The sequence below is a fragment of the Peromyscus maniculatus genome, chromosome 17 (genome assembly GCF_049852395.1).
Source record: "Peromyscus maniculatus bairdii isolate BWxNUB_F1_BW_parent chromosome 17, HU_Pman_BW_mat_3.1, whole genome shotgun sequence".
Lineage (NCBI taxonomy): Eukaryota > Metazoa > Chordata > Mammalia > Rodentia > Cricetidae > Peromyscus > Peromyscus maniculatus.
Window position 1 is genome coordinate 59,770,274 of NC_134868.1, and position 10,429 is coordinate 59,780,702.

At 48.3% G+C, this 10,429-nt stretch overlaps 1 long non-coding RNA gene across 1 annotated transcript; it reads left to right on the top strand.

Moving 5' to 3' along the window:
* The first annotated feature begins 4,106 nt into the window (after positions 1–4,106).
* Positions 4,107–5,440, top strand: LOC143269125 (uncharacterized). Its single transcript, XR_013045490.1, has 2 exons — positions 4,107–4,720; positions 5,059–5,440. It is a non-coding gene; the product is annotated as an uncharacterized LOC143269125 (long non-coding RNA).
* Positions 5,441–10,429: the final 4,989 nt, after the last annotated feature.

Consider the following 10,429-nt stretch of genomic DNA (forward strand, 5'->3'; position numbering starts at 1 on the left):
TCCACAAGTGTTGTAAGCATTGACCTTGGTATCCGAAGTAAATTTCAGTAAAAAGACAATTCACAACCATGAAATCTATAAACAGCGACTGTGTCCCAGCTGAGTCTACCCACTGTAATTCTAACGTGAAATGTCCCCCACAGGCTGATGGTTTGAACAGTTGGTGTCCAGATGGCGGTGCTGTTTCGGGAAGGTGTGGAGGGGATGGGGTCACTGGGCACAAGCCTGGGGTTTTATAACTTGTTCCCGCTTCTTGGTCTCCTAAGATGGGCGGCATCTCAGCCCGTGTTCCCACCATCACGAACTTCACCTGCCGTGGTAGACCACGCACTCTCATGCGTTCTGCAGTGCTCTGTTTGCCACGGGCACATCTGCTATGCCTACTTCTTACCGACCGATTGAGCTTCCTTGTTTGGAAGTTTTTCTGATGTTAGAATTAGCTATCCTGGCTTTTGGGAACCACCTATTCCCCACACTGGGTTGCCGCGCCCAGCCTTAATACAAAGGGAGGAGCTTAGTCCTACCTCAACTGGATAGGCCATGCTTTGTTGACATCCATGGGAAGCCCACCCCTTTCTGAACAGAAACAGAGGAGGAGTGGATGGGGAGGGGGGCTACAGGGGAGGTGGGGGTTAGGGGGAGGGAACAGAAGGAGAGGAATGAGGGGAAACTGAAGTTGAGATGTAAAATAAATGAAAAAATTAATAATAAATAAATAAATGAATAAATAAATAAATAGAATTAGCCATCCTGGCTTTCTGGTTAATGTTTGGTTGGAATATTGTTTTTCCACCTTTTCACTTTCTGTCTAGATCATTAAACCTGCCTTTGGCTGCCTTCTGTTTTGATTTCCTTCTGACAATGTCTTCTCATTGGGGCTCTAAGCTGTTCGTATTTAATGTGGTCACTGAGACGCTTGGGTTTGAGTCTCTGGTTCTGTTGCTCAGGATCTGACATCTGAGACCCCTGAAGCTCTGCTCTTTGATTTTGGTACCAAGAGACATCCTAGATCACCTCACACTTTCCTCGCCTCAGTCCTGAAGCAGCTCCAGTCGTCACCGGAAATTGGCGTTTGGGAACCAGGAGATAGGTAGGAAGCATGCTCATTGCTTCTTGGGTCAGTCATTGTCTCTAGCCTGATCGATGGGCAGACCAAGAAAAAAATCTACAGATTACACATGCCCATATCATATCTATCTCTAGATCCACGTGTGTCTGTGTACACATGTTTACAACACCCGCCTCTCACTCCAACTCAGCCTAACAGCGTCCATGCACCCCCGACCTCTGTGAGTAACTCATTTCTATCATGAGCCCTGGCTACCGTTACCCCAACAAAACAGCTCTTTCCCCCCTCAGTCTTGGCATACACATAAATTGGCTTCAGAATTGCCAACCCACACCCCCATAAAAACAAGCTTGCCAGAGCACAGTATTTTTAGCTCATCCTATTGGAATCTTGAACACTCTCTGTCCTGTGCAGAGGCCAGGCTCTGGGGCCCATGTGTCTTTCATCTATGTTGTATCTGCCCCTTTGACATTGCTTTCCTTCTTGGTGGCCCAGTCACCTCACTCTTGGGGGGAGAATCTACTTTGGGATGATGGGAAATACACCCCACCCCCGGGGCAGAACCCCCAGCTAGAAAAGATGAACTGATGTGGTAATTCCCAGAAGGTGCTGCTCCTGGCCCTTCCGGATGTGGTACCTGGCCCTGCCAGTGCCATACTCCAGAGTCTGCTTTTCCTTGGAACCAGCTTGAGGTGGTTTCAATAGCAATGGTCCCCATAGACTCATGTGTCTGAATGCTTGGCTCCCATAGGCTCATAGGGAGTGGCACTATTAGGAGGTGTGTGACCTTATTAGAGTAGGAAGTGTGGCTTCATTGGAGGAAGTGTGTCTCAGTCTTTTCCAGCTGCCTGCCGATCCAGATGTAGGACTCTTCAGCTACCTCTCCAGTACCATGTCTGCCTGCATGCCACCATGCTTCCTGCCGGGACAATGATGGGCTAAGCCTTTGAACTGTAAGCCAGCCCCAATTAAATGTTTGTTTGTTTGTTTGTTTTTTATAAGAGCTGCCATGGTCGTGGCGTCTCTTCACAGCAATAGAAACCCTAACAAAGGCACAGCTGAACCAACATGGGTAGAGGAATGCCTAGAACTGACCTTGAAACCACTGAAAAGAGTTCTTGTGGGGCAGAGGAGTGGAGAGGAGAGGCCACAGTTCATGACCCAGCCTTGGGACCAGGGTCCTCATTTAACTTCTGGCTCTTAAGAAATTTCTGGGCTGGGAGATAGTGATGCACGCCTTTAATCCCAGCACTCAGGAGGCAGAGGCAGGTGGATCTCTGTGAGCTTAAGGCCAGCCTGGTCTAGAGTGAGTTTCAGAATGGCTAGGGTTACAGAGAGAAACTCTGTCTCAAAAACAAAAACAACAAAGAATAAAGTAAAACAAACAGAAAGAAAGAAGGAAAAATTTTAAAAATAAAAAAAAGAAAGAAAATAAATCTCTGGTCTGGCAGAGCTGGGCACTGTTATATCCCATTTTTTTCTAGAACATACATCTGATTTCTTTCTTAGTTTTCACTTAAGGAAATTTGGAAATATAATTGGAGGAAGTTCTTCATGCAAATATTCATGGAATCACTGTTCCCAAAGGCCTCTGCATTACTCCAATGCTAGAAAGTTGCTTGTCTGTTTATTCTGATCGTCTCAACAGTTAAGAAGATGTTACACTGTCTTAAAATTTCAGCCTCTTTTTTGGAGGAGGAGGGTTATTCTGTTACAGAATTCATCTGACTGGGATTTGGGAGGACTCTCAGCCCTGGGCCATTTCACCAGGCTGTGTGACCAGGCTGCATCCAGGGCACCACCTCTGGATCCTGCTCCGGTCCGGCAGTGACTTGCATGTGCAGGCGGTAGAGGCTTGAATGGTTGCCAGTAACTCGAATCGGCGTCAGCAGAAACTGTGCTTGATCCCGAAAACTTGGTTTCCCTGTTTTGTAGGTGACTTCAGGAAATCAGATTATTTCTCCTCGGTGCACAGATGACTGAGCACTCACAATAAGTGTATAGTCCTTGGGTCTGTTTTAAGACAAAAGGCGAACCCTGCGTACACACAGTACTGCTATTCAAAAGGTGGTACACAGCATTTGCATTTACTGACTCAAACCCTGCTCTGCACAGGTACCCCGTCCTGCGGCACCTCGGACACCTGCCCCCAAAGCTGCAGGAAATAAATGAGAGATACGCTTTTGAGTGCTAGCCTCCTGTGCTCTTGGTTGCAGCAACCCAAGTGGACTAAGACAGAAGGCATTGTGCCATTAATTTGAAACTGTCCTCCGCTATTCAGTAGTCCAAGCTTCAGAAGCCCCGGCATGGACCAAATCCCAGTATCCAAGGCAGTGCTTCTTCCTAAAGAGATAAGGCACAAAGACACCTGCTGGCAGGTCCAAACTCTTGCTGTCCCTGGCCCCCCGAGAAGGAAGACTTATACCCTGAGCAATGTGTGAGGTTCAGAAATTGGGAGAGAGAGTGCATTGTACGAAGCACACAAGCATGGATGAGGCAGCGCTCCGCACAGAGGCCAAGGTTTCAGAACAAGCATTGTAGGCAGAGTGTGAAGAGTGCCGAGAAGCTGACCGATCCTGTGCCCCGCCACCCTGGACAGTGTTCATTCTCGGAAGGGTCTGCCTGCCGGCGGAGCCTGCTGCTGTCGGGTGTGTGTGTTGCTGTTGGTTCATTTCTTCAGGGATGGGGCTCACTAGGGAGATCAGGCTGGCCTCGAACTCACAGGCTCCCACGTGCTGGGATTCCAGGTGTGCACCTCTGCCCTGTAGGGCCATTGCTTTGAAGGGAGCATCCCACTTTCTGAGAAGAATATGAGCCCTCTGCTGTGGGTGATTTGGAGCTATTGTCAGAGTGGAAGATTCTCTCTCTCTCTCTCCTGTCAATCATCTATCAATTATCTGTTCATATCATTTATACCAATCATTTACCTGTCCATCCATCCATCCATCTGTCTGTCCATCCATTCATCCACCCATCCTTCTAATAAAAGCAGAACACAGAAAATCAGGCATATGGGACTGTTCTCAAAGCAAGGAAAAACCCCTCTCTTTGGATAGTCAAAGGCCCGTGACCAGAATGGAAGACCCACACTGTCACACCTGGCCCACGAGGAGTCTTGCTTTCCTGGCTATGTGCATTGGTGGGGAGTCACAGTTGTCGGAGCCCCTCACGGGGGCTGAGGGAGGGAGGATGGATGGCTAAGGAGGCCTCTGCCATAGGCCTGGTCCCACTGTTGCCATTGTGAGCACATTGTGACAGAGATGTAGGCAAGCACGCCCGTCTCTCCATAAGGTCAGAACTTACTGAATAACAACAGATTCACGGAGTTTAGCAGTTTTGGTGGCGGCGGTTTGACATATGACCTACTTACCCTGACAATCTGGGCGAGGTGAATGAGGTTCTTTTGCAAAGTAGTATCATTTCCATCTTAATCAGTGATGTCAGCTCCCGTATCGCACAGCACAGAGTAAGCATATCCACATGTGTGTATGTGGTTTACAGAACGAACGCGGGTTAAAGAGGCCGTGGCAGGGTTCAAAAGGCTTCAGAAGTGGCTGGGAATGTCTGTGTTGATAAGATAAAGAACCAGACCAGAGGATGCTGCTGCTGGAGTCAGGGTTTGCAGGCGAAGCCGTGGAGTCCAGCTGCAAGGTAAAAGTCTAACTGGGTTGGAAGCTGGAAACAGCGGGCTAGCTCCGGAGGGGCAAACTGGACGAACCGGCAGTCAGTGGGACGGACTGTGTCAACAGTGGGGCTGGAGCGGGGCTGGAGAGTCCTTGGTCCTTGATGCACACACGGGGTGCATGGGGTCCAGGTGAGGGTGTTACGCTCTTTCCTTAGTCTGGTCAGCCTGGTAAGTCCTCAGGCATGGTTTCCCTAATAAGATTTTAACACACTCGTGTGCCCCCACAACACCCCCTGGTAAACCCAGAGGGTGGCTCCCTTTCCACCTCCAGGAATGAGTAAAGTCATTTATGTTTGTGCCGCAGGGTAATGCCTGGCAGATGGTGCTGTCTGTGTGCCCACCTAGGGGCTGGAGTTCATCCTTCTCCCTCAAAATGGAGTCTCCTAGGGCGATGGGCAGCCTGGAGAGCCACTGTTCCCTACAGCACAGAGTATCTGGAGCAGGGCACAGCCTGAGCTCTACAGCTGGCCTGGTTTTCAGCCCCTGTTTAGAGTCTCGGTATGAGGCTTCTCTTTGCCCTGCATGTCCGACTCAGGAGTCCACACCATGAAAGGAAAACCGAGGGAATGTCGCTGGGAGTCGGGGCTGGCTCCTGACTTTTCCCAAGCTCATTGCAGAGATTTCAACGTTCGCTGCAGCAATGATGTCACATCATAGACACGGGCAATAAACACCTTCTATTGTGATCCTTTCTCAATGGAAATTATTGTTCACAGGAGACAGACACTTGGGGAAAAGGTCTCAGCTTTGGCAAGGTGGGCGAGTCGCTCAAGGTCTTAGAGCTGTGAGAGGCAGGGCCGGAAATCGCAGCTCAGCCAGTGAGATTTCACAGCTGATGCTCTCTCCTTGTGGCGCACAGGGAGTGGGCAGGAAGGCAGACACTTTTACTTAAATGAATTAAGCAAGTTTTTCCCACTGCGATAAATAATTCAATGGGGGTAAGGTTTGGGGTGACCCCAGGGCTGGCACCAAGAGAGAAGTGCTGGGCTACCAGCTACCTTGAGACTTGAACCAACTTAATCTTCCCCAAATTGAGTGAGTAGTTTCACAAAGCAAAGTGCACTCCATGCTGGCTCTTACGGGATAAGTAAATCAGCATTTTCCCCTTCCTTAAATTATCCTGAAAGTGAGGAGCAAACCACACCAGGCCACGAGCTTCTCTGCATGTCATGACGTCACCACATCTGGGGAAATGTGAACACATCTGGGGTCTCGGATGATGAGACCATGATGGGCTCTGCTGGACTTCTCAAGACACCCCTTATAGCTCCACTTGCCATCTTTCCCATAAAGCAAGGGGCACCAACGGTTGCGCTGGGCATTGATTGGCGAGGCACAGTTCTGCTCCTGCTGGGCCAGCATTGGCTTAGGGATGAGGACCAGAAGACATCAGTCCTTTTGTCCTCACTGGGGAGGGCAGGGATGCTGCAGTCTTGGTGGCTGGGACCCATCCCTTGGTGGAGGTGCCTTGTCCTGAAGGACAGCTGTGTCAAAGCTCCTGAGAAGCCTCAGGGACAACATGCAGTTGGGACAGGAGTCATCATGTGGGGTTTGCAGTCAGCATCAAGCCTCCTGCTTCCTCTGCTCCAGAGCTGAAGACCTGTGCCCACAGCAACAACCATCTCTTGCCATCACTGACTGGGTCTTCATTCACATCACACTTCTATCCCCGGCATGGACGAACTGGCAGAACAAGGAGGCAGTCATGGGCTCTGCCCCACCCGGGTGCCACTTTTTATTTTATGCAGCAGCAGATAGATGACTGACATGGAGGCAGATGAGTTCTATGACACCAGCTCACGCTTCAAGCTCAACTGAGGGGCCCACACTTTAAAGGGAATGGTGATGGAGCCTTTGGAAATCTGCTTCGCCATTCTGTAGTTTACTACCTCTGAGATGGGAAGATAATATGCCTGCTTCCTTTTGCCTGAATTGCAAGTCCAAGCTGAGGGTGAGCCAAGGAGACAGTAGACAAACTTGAGTCACATAACAGTCGACTTCCCATGAGAGATCTGTAGGGAGCAACATAAACACCCTCACTTAGCAACAGAACAACGACCCGACTGAGACCCAGCTTTCACTGTCGCCCGGATGCTGAGTGAAACCTGAGGCATCTTAATTCAGGAGAAACCTGTGCAGACTTCCCCTGTCTTCTAGCGCACGGGAAGACAAGATGGCTCCATTTCCCTCCATGCTCTGGTTGTTCCCTGAGGAGTGAGTCCTAAGCGCATTGATATGCACCGACATAAGGGCTCCTCACTAGGAAAACAGATTCTGGTCCTTTGGGGGAAAGCTGTTACCGTAAAACCAGTGCTCTGAATGATCAGGTTAATTTAGGATCCATTATGCAATGGTGGCCATGATAGCAAATGTTACACCAGGATAGTCTCCGAGGGTTGTAGCCATTGCACTCAGACAAGCCCTGGGCATGAATGATCTGCAGGTCTTTAGAGATGTGGGCTTCGGATGGCTGTCGATCATAAAGATGCTAAAATGAACATTAACTAGTAGCAGAACACATGTCTCAAAAAGATTTATCATCATATAAAAGTAAAACCGATGGCACCCTCCTCACCAGCAGAACGTGGGCAGCAGGGCCGTCTCTTCTGAGGAGCACCGTGAGTGCTCCACAGGAGGCACAAACACCAAGAATGGTAGGTGTGGCCGGCTAAGCCCAGCCAGCCGACACCCTGGAGTCAGCTATGGCTGTGACTGCCAAGGAGCTGAGGCTGGGGGATTATGTGTGAGGTGCCTGCCAGTCGAGATGAGGTTTGCTCAGCTCCTACTGGCCACAGAAGTGGGAGGCTTCCTTCTTGGCAGGCCTGGTGGAGCCACTGGGCACAGCTGAGCCAGGTCCTTGGATGTCCTAGGCATAGGCAGGCTCCAAGAAGCCAGGCGCTGAGGAGGAGGCTCTTGGCGGCAGGTCCTGTCCAGTTCCTCTCCTCCAGCATGGCTCCATGGAGGAGAGGAACAGTCTTTAGGTGTGCTAACACCTGTGGTTGTAAAATTTACCTTTCATACAAGGGCACCAAAAGGCTAGGAATTTCCCCTAAACAGAAAGATTAAAAATCCCCAGGATCACTCATTGTTTTCAGTGGCTTGATCATAGGTTATGAAATAGACGGCAGACATTGCTCAATGTGATTTTCGCTTCTTTGTGCAGTTTTTGCATAAAGCTATTTCCCTGGAAATTGGCCTAAGAAATGAAAATTAGAGAAAACCAACAAAGATCACGAACTCTACAGAGGAAATCAAGTGTTCTAGTAATCTAATCAAATTAGAAATGATCAAATAGCCCAGTTCTGGCACAGGAAATAAACACTTGTGCATAATTCAGTCCCCACGCTACTTCCACCTTGTGGTATATGCTAAGTAGTATAACACCCAGTGTCTGTGGCCCCTCCAAACAAGGAAACAGACGGCCAAGTGGGCAGAGCCATGGCAAATAAGCAATTTTAATAGTAACAAAGTTGGTCGCATTATTGAGATTATGCCTCTCCGTCCATAAAATACTTTGCAGTGGTTTCCATTTTTAAGGAAGGAGAGCCCTACAGTCTTCCTTTTAGACCAGTGGTTCTCAACTTGTGGGTCGAGACCCCTGGGGGTCAAAAGACCCTTTCACAGGGGTCCCATATCAGATACCCTGCATGCCAGACATTTACATTATGATTCACAACAGTAACAAAACTACAGTTGTGAAGTAGCAACAATAATAATCTTATGGTTGGGGTCACCACACCATGAGGAACTGTATTAAAGGGTTGCAGCGTTAGGAAGGCTGAGAACCAATGCTTTAGAATCTTGCTCCTCTGAAACAGTGCGTTGGTTATTATCGTGGCCTCACTGGTGATAGGAGCCCTCCCTCCAGTCAGAAGGACCAGAGTCACTATTGTGGTGGTAATCTAATTGTACTGAATTATTATTTTGATTGTATGTTAATAAATAAAGTTGTCTGGGAGTCAGAGCTATTAGAGCCATAGCAAGAGTGTGGCGGTGGTGGCACACGCCTTTAATCCCATAGATATCTGTGTGTTCAGGGTCAGAGCTATTAGAGCCATAGCAAGAGTGTGGCGGTGGTGGCACACGCCTTTAATCCCATAGATATCTGTGTGTTCAGGGTCAGAGCTATTAGAGCCATAGCAAGAGTGTGGCGGTGGTGGCACACGCCTTTAATCCCATAGATATCTGTGTGTTCAGGGATACAGACAGCATTGGAGACATATGCCTTTAAGACCTAGGGGGTTGTACATTCAGACAGTGACGAGGCAGTCATGTGTTTGGGTTTACAACCAATGAGAAGGCAGAACAACATACTATAAAAAAACGAACCGACAGGAAGTAGGTCTCTTTTTCGCAAAGCTGGGACAGCAGGAGGAAGGGTGAGATTTTAGCTCTGAGCTCTGACTTCTCGGCTTTCTCTTTTACATTGTTTCTGTGTTTCTTATTTAATAAGACGGTTGGTTACATCTACATCTGGCGCCCAACGTGACAAGAATCCATTAAAAACCGCTTGGCTTGACGGCAGGTCCGCTTTCCCGCAAGGGCGGCAGGCGGTGGCAGGCGACGGAGGAAGCGGCAGGAAGCGGCCGGCGTCCTAGTCCGAGCTGCCGGCTTCCTAGTCCGGGTAGCAACTTCTAGCCCGGGCCTAGGTCTGTGAGCAGCTTGCCTAAAGCCGGTGCTACAAACAACTCAGACCTGCCCTGCCGAACAGGGCCCTGCCTGTAAAGCCAACGCACGTGGTCGGAGCTTAAGGAAGCCAGACCCAAGCCTTGACTCGGCACAAGAGGGAACACGTGGCTGCATTTAAGCTTTAGCCGGCTACGCTTTCTTGTGCGTTCTCTCTTTCCTCTCTCTCTCTCTCTCTCTCTCTCTCTCTCTCTCTCTCTGGATTTACACCTGGGACACTAGGTGGCTGCTTTGAAAATCCCCTCGGATTTCTACTGTTCTACGCAGATTTGGTAAGTCATAATATATCAGATATTTTAAAGGAAACTATCTAAAAGAGAATTTTTTTCCACATTAAAAAACAAATGGGTTTTATGTGTACATTGGAAGAAAATTGGTTTTTGTTTGAAATTTTAGGCAGTCTGGCAATGGAACAACTATATAATATTAGTATTGGTGGAATTATGCACCTTATCACTATAATAATCCACATTTTAATATTTAAAAAGATAGTCAATTTAAGTGCCAGGATAACAGCTTTAGAAGAACTTGTTAAACCTGTAAAAATTCAGACAGAAGAAATTAACAGTGAAGTTGTTTCAAGTCGGGATCATAAGGTTGCAGAAAGAAAGCCTGTTTTCACACAGTCACCCTTAATTTATCCTGTAACCGTACAGCATATGCCTGATCAAATGGCTACACAAAATACTTGGGCTCCAATTGAAATGTTGGATTTAAAAAGGTTTAAGGAGGCAATAGTATCTTATGGCATGCATTCCCCATATGTAAAGCAAATGTTAAACACTTGGTCAACATATAATAGGATAATACCACAGGACTGGCGGGACCTTGCACAAGGTGTTCTGGAACCCAGCCAGAGACTTCAATTTCTGACTTGGTTTAAGGAGGAGGCTAAAAACATAGAAAAACAATGGAGGGATAAAGGAATACAAGTTTGCCAGGATCAGCTTATGGGCGAAGGCCAATATGCTTCAGCACAAACACAATGT